The 13,093-nt window shown below is 40.5% G+C and overlaps 1 protein-coding gene across 4 annotated transcripts in view; it reads left to right on the top strand.

The window, feature by feature from the left end:
• The window catches only part of LOC132008414 (leucine-rich repeat-containing protein 4C), a 436,841-nt gene that overhangs the window by 407,245 nt on the left and 16,503 nt on the right, over positions 1–13,093 (top strand). Inside the window, exon 4 of one of the 4 annotated variants that reach the window (XM_059386961.1) lies at positions 6,618–6,684. The exons of the other annotated variants lie outside the window; for them this stretch is intronic. The gene's annotated coding sequence lies outside the window, so the exon portion shown is untranslated. The remainder of the gene's footprint in view (positions 1–6,617; positions 6,685–13,093) is intronic. 4 annotated transcript variants of the gene reach the window in all.

The raw sequence follows: 13,093 nt of genomic DNA, 5'->3' as shown, positions 1-13,093 counted from the left end.
TGCAGAGGGATCTTACTAGACCAAATCTAGGTGATAGTTCTGCTCAGGCACCCCCTGCCTCCTCACTCTTTTATTTTCATTTCAATACTTATTTCTACCCAATCTTTTATGATTTATTATCTAACCCCTGTGAAGTGAGAGTTCTTTACTATCTGACTCACTACAGAATCCTGAGTGTCTGAAATAGTCCCTGGTATTCACTAAGCGTTCAATTAATGTTGAATGAGATGTATGTCAAAAGCCTATTAATTCTGATCAGGATTAAGGTGATAACGTTTGATATCTAGAAATTTAAGAAACAAATCAGATCCTTAGTAGTTGAGGTCCAGATTTGGGTTATGTTATACTACTGAAGACTTAAATTTGTAAGAGGACAGGAATCCCGTATGAGATTACAAAGACATAGGGAGGATGGTCTTGGCCCTAAATTGGTATTATTTCCGAAAGTAGAATATTGAGTATAAGCTATTGGAGCATAAGATCAGAGCTAAATCTGGAACAATGATGTTGGGAGGCTGAGTGTGAGAGTGAGGCTACAGAATATGGCCAAGAATTGTTCTGCCTGTAAGCGGAGTCCACTGCCCACCTTTGACTGGAGAGAAGGACTGACAACATGGGGGAAAAGTCAGGCACGGGCAATAGGAGGCAAAAACTACAACTGTCCATTGCTCTGGCAAAAAGAAGACTTGGCTTTCTGATAATCCAGATGTAATTTTCTAGTGAGCTCAATCTAAGGGACAGGGTCTTTCCCCAAGAGGGCCAGCTTCAAATTAGGTTTAGGTTTGAATGCAATAACTTAAAATGATCTCATATGTTCTCAATGATTCTACAGCACGGTATCCTCAAAAAGGACATATCCAGAGGTAGGTTGACACTGAGCACCCACATTATCTGGCTATGAGGGCTGAGAGGGGAGAACATCCCTGGTGATGCCATTATTTAGCCTTTTGTATCCTGTCCACCTTACCACAATTTAAGAAGCTTAATGAGGTCATCCTAATCCAACTCCAAAGTTAAGGAATGCATCATCTGAGGATAATGAATATCATTGGAGAACACAGTAAACCAGAATATATATGACCTGGAGGTCTTGGAAGCTACTCTCTTAGAACTGTCACTATGTGAATTTTCCACAGGTGGGGGAGTAATCTAATGTAGTATCCTTGGAGGGTCTTTGTGACTTTCTCATAACATTAGCTTAATGACAGCAGTCAGAGACTGGTGGAAATCTTATCTGGAGGTTTGCAGCCATTTTAGAGTTCCCAGAGATAAGATGTCTTGACGTAACCTTGATGTAACGGCATATAGCTTGTCCTGTAGAAGAGATGTCTTGACGTAACGGCATATAGCTTGTCCTGTAGAAGTCATTTCAGCATTTTTCATTGCCTCTGACTTTCCCAGAGGTTCTCTGTTGTTATTGTTAGCTGTATATTTTGAAAATGAAAAACAATCATGTTGAGGAAAAGGCCTCCTGTATGTTTGTGTCTGTGGGAGTAAAAATGTGGAATAAATATATATCATGTATGGTGGTTGATATTTTGTGTCATTTATCTTCACTTGTGAGGAGAGATGGGATAAGTCACTCATGACTGTGGCGGTCCTGATCCATTCTTCATCACACACTCATGAAGATAAATGTCACATTTACACAGACCACAGCCATCACGTGTTCTTTCAGAGCATAGATTTAGATCGGTTAGAGCAGGAGGTTGACTTGGTGCTGTTATTTGAAAATCAAGGACACTTTTGTTGGACCATCTCCTATTCCCACACATCCTGATCTCCAGTGTTAAACTAGGGTACTGTTGCCGCTACAGGGATATTAAGTAGCAAATATATTTTCATCCATGTCTATACTTCAGATACTCACTTCCCTTTAATTTCAAACTTCTATTTTCTGTGTATGCTCAGCACAGTGTTCTACAGTGCCAGTTGATTAATTGGCATACAGTGTTTGTTCTCACATGGTGATAAGGGATATAATGAAGGGCACTATGGACAAAATGATAAGTAAGTGGTTAATTCTCTCTGTGGGCAAGTCAGATGACAAAGGAATGAGTCGGAATAGAACTATTGAAAATTAATAATATTTGAGCAGCTTTATTAAGAGAAAACAGCATGGACATCTTAATTTTCCATGATGTACAAATGGCTGTACTATTGCATTTTAAGGCAATGGCAGAGCAAGTGTGTTCTCTGCTCTGTGCTTGGGTTCCCTGCCACAGGTGATCAATAGAGAATGAATCGTTTATAGCACGGTACCGAATGTACTTATTCTGGTTTTGTCTGTAATTACTGTGCCACAGCTTGAAGGTCTGAAGTTAGAAGACTTCCCTGTGAAATAAAATTGTTGGCTCTTTTTCCCTTGGTTGGTACATGAAGGTATCTATAACTAGAAGTAAGCTGAAAAGGATTTGCATAAATTCCAGAAATGTGGTTGGCAAACTAGACATTTCCAAAATCACTGTCCCTCTTTGAAAACTGTAGTTTGAACCCTCTGAAATCATTGTTATCGACAGTTTTTGATTGGGCCTTTCCTTCTAATCATACAGATGAAGTGTGTGATTCAGATTCCGGGTGTACTTTGAGTTGGTTCTTTCTGATATAAGCTATTTTATTCGCTTAGTCAAGAAACATTTATTGAACATGTACTAAATGGCAGTAACTGGGTTATGCGTGCCCATAAAATGGAATATAGTGCCTGTCCCAGCAAGGCCTGTCATCTAATGATGCAGAAAGACACAGAGGTAGGCAAGAACGCAAATGTCCAGTTTGCCAACCACATTTCTGGAATTTATGCAAATCCTTTTCAGCTTACTTCTAGTTATAGATACCTTCATGTACCAACCAAGGGAAAAAGAGCCAACAATTTTATTTCACTGGGAAGTCTTCTAACTTCAGACCTTCAAGCTGTGGCACAGTAATTACAGACAAAACCAGAATAAGTACATTCGGTACCGTGCTATAAATGGTTCATTCTCTATTGATCACCTGTGGCAGGGAATCCAAGCACAGAGCATGTGGATGACGAACGCAATCATTGATAATGTCTCAATGCATGTATATTTTTTTATTCCCACATAGTACAATGTGTTTAAAAAGTGTGTGCGCACACACACACACAAAAAGCAAGTTCCAGGGCATCTGGGTGGCTCAGTCAGTTACACATCCAGCTCTTGATTTGGGCTCAGGTCATGATCTTGGGGTTGCAAGATTGAGCCCCATGTCAGGCTCCATGCTGGGTGTGGAGCCTGCTTAAGATTCTCTCCCCCTCTCCCTCCCTCAGTTCCCTTCCTCTCCCTCTCTTGGTTGGGGGGAGGTAAGATCCTACATATTTTGAGAACCTTGGAACAATTCATGGCATAAGTGCCTCCTTTTACCCTTTAACATGTTCATTTTGAAAGATTATGTATCAGCCTAGAGCTCTAAATGCTTAGCTTCTTCTATTAATCGTTATCACATCAATTTTATTCCTTTTAAACATAACCCCATTACTTAACTTCCTTATACTTTAGCTTTTTCATCTGCAAACTGGAAAAATATAATCTATTCTGCTTACCTGCCATAACTGTGAAGGCCAGACAGGATAATGTATATGAGACAATTTTCTAATCTATAATGTATAACAAAAGCAAAGGGTAAGATTCTCATGACCATCTTTCTTGATACCAATCTTGTTTTTATGGTGCTAAGTAAAAGATCGAGGTGGTATATTTTCCCACGTCTAGGCATGATCCCGTATTTGGGGATGAGTACCATATTCAGCCCCAGCCACTCATTTTATAAAAGTGGATAAATTATTGGGGCGCCTGGGTAGCTCAATGGGTTAAGCCTCTGCCTTCGGCCCAGGTCATGATCTCAGGGTCCTGGGATTGAGCCCCACATCCAGCTCTCTGCTCAGCAGGGAGCCTGCTTCCCCCTCTCTCTGTGCCTGCCTCTCTGCCTACTTGTGATCTCTCTCTGTCAAATGAATAAATATTTTTTTTAAAAAAAGTGGGCAAATTATTTAGTCACTCCCCAAGTCAATAGAGTAGTTCTTAGTAATCAATGACTGAAACTCTCTCAGATGACAATAATCTTTCCTGTTATCTGAGAGCTTACAATATGCCAGGCTTAGTGGTTTATGGACATCACCTCATTTCATGCTCAGAAAAACTTCTGAAGTTGACTCTAAACTTTACTCCATAGTGTGGAGAAGAAACCGAGGGGGGGTGCACACAGAGAAGCAAACACATCAGATATTGGACTAGCCTATTGGAATAACTCAATCATGCGATAGGGAATGGACTAGGTTGTTGCAGTGGGGGGGCAAGAGAGGCGATGAGACTCTTGATACACACAATTTCCCAAGGTATAGGCAATAAGATGTAAAGGTGATAGGCTAGATACAACAGGATGCAAAAGTGAGGATGAGGTGGAAAAATGGAGATTCAAGGGGACTTTGGTTTGAGTTACTAGGACGATGGTCCCTGGAATTGTGCTTGGCAAACGGTAGGAACTTAAAATTTTTTGTCAAATGAATGAATTAATAGGTGACTGGAGTTGCTATTAAAAAAGTCTTCCTTGGGGATGGAGGTTGAGTTGGAATCAAGGGTTTTATATTGGACAAATCGATTTTCGATGCGTCCACGTGGAGGTCTTGAGTTAGCAATTAGATGTGCAGGTCTGCATTACAGACTGGAGATGTTTGTTTGTAGATGGTGTTTAAAGCCACCGTGGGATCACGTGGAAAGTGAGTCTGGACAAAGAATAGGTTCACTCCTGGAGCTCTGGTGCACTTCAGGGTTTTAGTGGCCTGACAGATAAGGCACAACCAGGGATGGAGGTGGAGCAGATTAGCCACCGAGGTAGAAAGAGAATCAAGAGAGTGGTTTCCCAGGAGCCAAGTGCAGACAGTGTTTCAGAAAGGACAGGTTGTTCACTATGTCAGATACTGCTAATTTTTGTCTAATATAAGTACTAAGAATTGGGAACGTGATTTAGCAATGAGCATGAGTTTCTTTCTTCTACCTCTTCTTTATCCTCTCTACATACACTAATTGCTACCCACTGCCTTGCTCTCACATTATTATAAATCCAGATCTGACATGTTAACTTGTCACTCACATTTCACGTGGTTCTTAAAACCATGAGATTTGGGGGAACTTCCAAGAAGATCTTTTAAAACCAATAATGGAAAATCCATAGATCATCTCTGAAATAAACTTTAATTATATTCAGTTTTACTTATGTAATAATAGTAATATTCACTAGTGGTATATTGCTTTGAAGTTTGAGAAGCACTTTTACTTACATTCTGTGTTCCACAGAACCATCTATCACAGTCAAGTGCCCAGCTTTGAAGCTTACACCATCAGACTAGGCCACCAGCTAACACCTCCTTGTAGGAGTCACCAGCAGACCCACACTTCACTCCTCCTCATTCCTTGAAGATTTTAACACCTGCCTCCCTGCTGTTCTTTCCAGTCCTACTCCTGATAGAATTCTTGGTGATTTCAATATCCATGTCAGTCCCTTGATCTTGATTACTAATTGTGTGGGCTTTACCCATCTGGACTTGCTCAGGGTTTCCGCTTTATACTGTTTGCACCAACTGTATGTTTAAGCTTCGGCTGTAAAGATCTGTGTTTGTGGGAATTAAAGATTCTTTAGTTTACTTCATGATGCTTTGCAAACTGCCAGCACTGTCTCTTCATGTTTCTTCACTCTAAGTACTGTGTGGCCCTCAGCTCAGATTCTGACTTTTAATGTGCCATTGCCAGGGGAGTGTGGGAAGGAGGCAGGGACTAGGAATCGGGATGGATAGGAGGAAGAGATGTTAGCATCTCTTTTGTGTTTGGCTACAGAAAAAGAAAAACTAGAGATCACAGCTCATGCTTATGTCCAAACTCTGAGCATCCCATTTGACTTGAGTAATTCGGTGTGCTCTGTTTAACTATTTTCTACCCATCTTCAAAATATTTTATCTTATTTGATCTTAAGTCATGGTTTTGGTCAAGACACTGGATCAGAGAGAAAATGTGACCTGTTGAAGGTCACGCATCTGATAAGTCAGAACCGAGTGTAGAAGTTAGGTCTTCTGATTCCAAATGCGTTTTTTCATTGGCATTAAAGAATGCATTGTTCCAAATGGCCAGTGGTTAAAATAGCTGCTTGGCTTTCTGCCTGGGAGAATCTTAAAATTCCGTGGCAATTCAATAAATATTGTCACCAGTGTTGTCTGTGGTGATGGTGGTGGCAGCAGATCCAGAAATGTGCTGAATTGTTCTAATGGATGCTTTTTTATTTTTTTATTTTTTTAGATGGGCAAACACGTTGCCTATTTACAGCATAGAGACCACAATGGAGAGCTAGGTGGGTGATGATTCATGCTAAATCTTTCCCACAATATGCTGAACACTACAACAGCAGCTAATGTGAAGTGGCTCATTATACACTGTCAAACCCAATAACAGCCATGACGGGCTTTGCTAGCACGAGCAACTTGTGGGAAGCCCAGCTACTGCAAACCACTACTGAATTGGGGGAAAAAAAAAAAAAAAAGGCTGCAGTATAGTAGAAAAGACATATTCCCTGAGTCACCTTTGCACATTTCTTGTATGTTTCTCTTTTGCCAGCTTAGAGACAGCCTTCATGTTCCCAGCTTGAAACCAGAGATGACTCTCCTTGGGATTCATTTCTCTTGTGAGTGTCCCTTCCTTCGGTTGTATCTTATGGGGTAAAGATTTTATAAGGGACGGGGTGGCTCATAGACAGATCTGAAAATGTGGTTCTCCTACAGAAATATTCCCAAAGCTCCCTCGTCTACCTTGTCTTCTGCCAGCCAATCATGCCACACCCATAAATGCATTTCCCTTCTGGAGCACAGCATCCGTAGGTAGTTCTTCTATCTCTACAGCGAGAGATAGAAGTGAGGCACGAGATACTGTGAGGCAGCAGGCAGGAGCACGGACTCCTTGCTCTTTGACTTATGATTGTGTGTCTTTTTTGTCTCCATTTAACTGTAATCTCCTGGGAGGCAGGGCCCTGGGTTTATTGATCTCTTTAGTCTAATGCCCATGAGCCGTAGTTGTCCCTCCATAAATATTTATCAGTAAAATTAATGCATTCCTTTCTAAAAAGTCCATAATTAAGCTAAGGACTGGGGTTTAATCTTCTTGCCTCCCTTGTCCCTAGCACAGTGCCTGATATATAGTAGGTGGAAACTCCATGTTCCCCTAGTGAGGGAACAAGGGTATGAAAGAGTCCATCCATCACATGGTTCCCTGTGGCCGAATTAAAGGCTAAGCAAACCTTTTCCACCATCAGGGACAGAAAAGGGATGGCTTCCAATCATTCTTCATTCGGCCACCAGGAGTAATGCCCTAAAAGTGGTTGTTTATTTTGGAAGGCAAAAGCTAATCTGAAGCTGTTTTCTTTATTTTTATATTCAAATATCTATAAAACAGAAAAACACCAGAGACCTATTCATTGCTCACAAATGATCTATGGGGTAATAATGTGCTTGCTTTTCCAGCTGTGCTGCACTTTGGTGCTATCCTGGGTTTAATTGAAAATATGTTGTGACCTTGGTTTTGTTCACTGGGCATGGGGGGTATAATTGGCATGAGGCCTCTGAAGAACTCCCTTTTAATGAATGTCATTTGGCTAATTTGGGGTTCGCCCATGGGAAATAATGTGAGAAGTCCTGTAAAAACAAGATACATTTTATTTGCATGCAATTCACATGAAGGTGATGATTTAGAATTTTTTAAGCTTTTTATTTTATACCTATTCGTTGAATTCTAAATGCTATCAGTATGATAATAGTATTGTCCCTAACAGTCTCGTGTTTCATCATAATTAAATAAACAGCTTGTGAATTTCAGTCCAAAAAAATGTCTGTGTTCCACTCTTAACTTAAGGGGTTTCCATAGAAACTGTGGGCAGCAAGTTTAACTGACATTCATTGGACTTGAGGCTACATGCAGTGTTGCTATCTCTCTGTTTTTCTGTTACTCTGTGTATGTGTCTCCTTCTCTTCCTTTAACCCTGGAAACTCTCTCCCCCTCCCTCCTCCTCCTCCTCCCCCAACCCCTCCTGGTCCTCCTCTGCTCCTCCTCCCCCCTCTCTTATTAGCAATGAGGAAGTAATTTGGACTCAGTTAGATTTAACAAATGCAATAATACTAAAATGAGCTCTGATACTTAAGTGTAATTGTGTTATTAGCTGGAAATGTTTTTCTTCAAAAAGAGAAGAATTGAGAGTGAAGTTTACTAAGGAAGCACATGCTGGTAAGAAGGAACCCTTGGCTGCCAGCTGGAAAGTTTGCAGGCTTCTTTTTTTTTTTTTTTTTTTTTAATTTTATTTATTTGACAGACAGAAATCACAAGTAGAGAGAGAAGAGGGAGCAGGCTTCCCACTGAGCAGAGAGCCTGATGCGGGGCTTGATCCCGGGACCCTGGGATCAGGACCTGAGCTAAAGGCAGAGGCTCTAACCCACTGAGCCACCCAGGCACCCCAGTTTGCAGGCTTCTATCATGGTCCACATTTCCACCCCGGCTATGGTTTTTCCTTGGTTTAGGCAACCCACACTGATGTTTCTGTCTCCTCAGTCCTGATTTTCAGTCTTCCAAATGGAACGTAAAATCATTGTGCTGATCATATTCCAAGAGAAAGAAGGAGTTTATTTAGAAAAAAAATTACTATGTATTGTGTACCTACTGTGTGTGCAATATTTGCTAGATACTGGCATTTAAGTTGTCTAAGTTGATCCCACCACAACCATTGCCAGGCAGTGTGCTGGAAGGAAAAATGGATCTAGAGCTGGTGGTTGAAGTCCAGAACCTACAACAGGCTGGTTGAAAAGCCTTGATTATAGTGTGTAGATGCTCTGTCTTGGTTTCTCAAAGACAAAATGAATACGAGCACGTCTAAGAAGTGGTGTTTCATTAAGAATAGTTATAATAATACAGCCAGCACAGCATAAGAGCGGTGTTTTCTTCCTCCATTTAGAAACAAGTTGCCGAGAGAGTCAATTGCTTCTCCAAAGCAACATAGCTAGTAGAAAGTGTATCCATCTGGCATGGTGGGTAAAAGGGCATAGCGAGACAGACTGGAGATCATTTACTAATCGTGTGATTTGGGGTGAGCTACAAGAAGCATCTACTGCGCGCAGGTGTTAGGAAGATTCAGTCAAGTGTATGTAAAGTGCACAGGAGTATCTGCCACACAGAGAGCTGTGGTTTTTACTCTTTCTCTTTCCCTCCCTCCCCCACATTTCTGATTATATGTTTTTTTCAGTATGGATTCAAAATTTAAAAAAAAATCTACCCACTATGTATGTTTTATAAGTTATAAGTCATCTCACAATTCATCAACTCTCTAAAGTTATCCTGGTAATGAGACAGGAAGGACAAAAAATCGCATGCCCACTTTACAGGTGAGGAAAAGGAGATTCAGAGTTACTGACCAGATCTCTGTATAGTTAAAGAGGAAGTAGAGTTTTTACCGAAGTCTGTGGGTTCCTTTTAAAATTAAAACTCTCAAAGTCTATGATTCTTTTTTTTTTTTTTTAAGATTTATTTATTTATTTATTTGACAGAGAGATCACAAGTAGACAGAGAGGCAGGCAGAGAGAGAGAGAGAGAGAGAGAGAGAGAGAAGCAGGCTCCCTGCTGAGCAGAGAGCCCTATGCAGGACTCGATCCCAGGACCCTGAGATCATGACCTGAGCCAAAGGCAGTGGCTTAACCCACTGAGCCACCCAGGCGCCCAAAGTTTATGATTCTTAATTTGGGTTCTATGTTCATGAGCTTTAAAGCTTCAACCTGCAGATTTTAAGCCGTCTTTCCAACAATGGTGAGAGGAAGACACTTTTAGCAGAGGGGTAGGAAAGGAAGGAAGGGAGGGTACTTACAAAGTCTGTCTCTTAAGGACGTGTTTTCAGGTCATTCTCCCAGGATCCAGAGGGGCATGCAGAAATAGGGTTCCCAATCCCAGGGACAGAAGAGGCATTGATTTTGCATAGCAAGATGCTTTAGTGGGGTGGGGTGAAGTGGGGAGGAAAAAACTGAAAAGAAGCCATGTATCAGTCAGAAATGTTGGTGGGCTTCTAGAGAATTCAGGAAAGAGTAAAGAGCTTTGACAAGACTGGGACAGGAGATGATTGCTGGAGAGCATAATTGTTACCCCCCATATATACACATATGTTATGTATGTATATATGTAGATGTATATACATATACAAGATTAATCACAATGCATATTTCTTTAATATATAATCATCATAAGGCTTCAAAGAGCTCATACTAGGAGAGAAGATGTTAGCTCTGTCATTTTTACCTGTGTGCTTATGCTTGACTTATTATTAGAATATTCACTCTGTGATGCCTTTGAAAGATTCCCTTTATGTTCCTTTCTCCATTTTGGGTTAGTTTAAAAAAAAAAAAAACACAACTGAATAAAAGAATCCCTGAAGCCACTTAGCCAGACAGACAGAGATTGTAGTATGTCACCAAGTGCTAAAAACATATGAGAAAGTAATTGTACCACAGATCACCCTGCTGTGTTATGGAACTCCCTCTTTTGCTTGGACTCCTCACACCTGGAACCATTGCCACATTAGTAAAAATGAATCTCTTTATTTCTGAGCTGAAAGTTAGTTATAGGGGTGCCTGGGTGGCTCAGTTGGTTGAATGTCTGCCTTCTGCTCAGCTCATGATCCCAGGGTCCTGGGATCAAGTCCTGTGTAGAGCTCCCAGCTCAACGGGGAGCCTGCTTTTCTCCCTCTCCCCCCTGACTTGTGCGCTCTCTCTCTCAAATTAAGATAAAAAAAAAAAAACTTAAAAAATTAGTTATAAATAGAAATTCTAATATTTCTATTTATAGACCTTAATGGATCATCTTGGCAGGTGTTGGGCTGAAGAGAGTGAGTAAGAAAAGAAATTATAGAAATTTCAGAGCAGGGTCAGCAAACTTTTTCTGTAGAGGGTCAGTAAGTAAGTATCTGGGGCTTTGGGAGCCTTATAGTCTATCACAACTATGCAATTTTGCACCTTAAGGTGAAAGCCGCTATAGAGAATACATACACGAATGGGTAAAGGAGTATTCCAATAAAACTTTATTGAAAAAAAAAAAAGGTGGTGAGCCAGATTTTGTCCATAAGCAATAGTGTTCCAACCACTGATCTCAGAATTTTGCCTACATCCCTATCCATCTTCCACTTCCGTTCACATGGCAGGTGCAACTTAAAAAATGAGGCTGGGGAGTGTAAGAGTGACAAAAGTATCATAATTTACCCTCATTTTGTGGGTTTTGCTTTTTGTTACATTTATTCTTGATTAAACCTTATATTTTCAGTATTTCTTTGGCCTGGGAAGAGCAGGTATTCATTTTGTCTTCACTTGACAGAAGGGTACAGAAAGTTTAAGTGATTTGCATTGGTGTCACCTAGCATGTGTGATATGTGTATTGGGATCTGACTGTCACCCCTGTGTTTTTTAATTTATTCTTCCTAGGATGTATCCTTTAGAGAATTAAAAAAATAAATGGTGGAGAAACAACCACGAAGTAATTTTCATTTTCCAAACCAAGGAAATTTTCATTTTCCAAACTAAGAAAAAAGTAGTTAATCAATGATTACTTTTATAGGGACATGCATGTGTGTCACTATAATGGTATATTCCATTAATATACCAAAGGGGATCCAGTTCCTTATTGCTTTTCATGGATTTTCTTGATCTTTTTTCCCATGGTATGTTTTTGGAAATGATGCCTTTTGGGCCAATGAGTATCAGATAATACTTGGAGTTCTTGTTTTGCACAGTACTGAGTTAACTGAAGCTTGTTCATATTGGAATGGAGTCTTCATGTTGCAAGGTTCCATGGTAACTGAGAGCAAATCTGTCATAAAAGAACTATGCAAAAAAAGAGGACTTGGTGCCAGTATGCATGACCTATGTGCAACACGGCACCAAGCAAAATGAGGACTGCCTTAACTAAATGACTAAGAATCCAATTTCCAAATGTCTGCATCTGCCATATAATTCCCTCTTTTGCGGTCATTAGGGGGAAACAAAGAAATCACTGATTACAGTCATTCCCATTATCTGACATGTCATCACCAAGCTTTTGTCATTATGCAATGTTAACAGTGTTGAGGTTACTTGAAACCAGCTCCAGTTCCAATTAGGAGGCCATCGCTGCTATCTGCATTCTGATTAAAGGACGTTGCTTGGAAATCACAGAAGGAGTCTACTCTGTTTCCTCCCCTTGCTCCGATCTCAAACACACAGACTCAATTAAAGAGAGTTTCCTTATCAGGTTTTTGTGGGTCATTTTGGTGAATTTATTAAACTCTTGAGTCATGCTGAGAACTGGAAGGTGGTTGTTCAGAGGTCTTCAGTAGGAGCCAGGACCTGATGGATGGGTTTGCTCTGATGTTTTAGGGAGTCTGAAATATACAGGCGTTAGAGCAGCCAGTCGTGGGTCAGGAATCAAGGAAGCTGGTGAACTACAAAGGGAGTCTCACAGCGTTAAGGATTGTAGAGCAGAGATGTGAAAATCTTCATGTCATGTCAGCCTATATTTTAGCTAAAAAGGAGGCCCTCATTTTTTTATTCCTCATTTATTGAAATGATTTCTTAGTAGGCCTTCAGACCTTACACTGTGCTCTTCCCTATCCCTGTTCCATCCTATTGCAAATTTGCTTTTCCTTCTAATGATATGCTCAACCACCTACACACTTACTCAGTGCAGCATTTGGCATTGGTTCGTGACTCTGTTGTTGATGTTAGGCTTGTCACAGCACAGTGTTTCAAATGATTGGTGATGGGGAGTTACTAAGTGGAAGAGATTCCCTCACAGGGAAAGTTCACACAGTATTGGTACCCATATTTGGAAGCATACATTATTAGAGCTGAAATGACTTTAATGGTTATGAAATGAATCCTAAACATCATTAGTATTTTGCCTGGGAAGATTGTGTGTGTGTGTGTGTCTGTGTGTCTGTGTGTGTGTGTGTGTGTGTGTGTGTGTGTGTGTGTGTGTTTGGTTACTGTCTAGAAAATTTAGGTTTTGTACTGTTTAAGAATAAACAGGGAAGTACTTGATAA

Source organism: Mustela nigripes, unplaced genomic scaffold (assembly GCF_022355385.1).
Source record: "Mustela nigripes isolate SB6536 unplaced genomic scaffold, MUSNIG.SB6536 HiC_scaffold_148, whole genome shotgun sequence".
NCBI classification, from domain to species: Eukaryota; Metazoa; Chordata; class Mammalia; order Carnivora; family Mustelidae; genus Mustela; species Mustela nigripes.
This window is presented reverse-complemented; position numbering and strand designations above follow the sequence as displayed.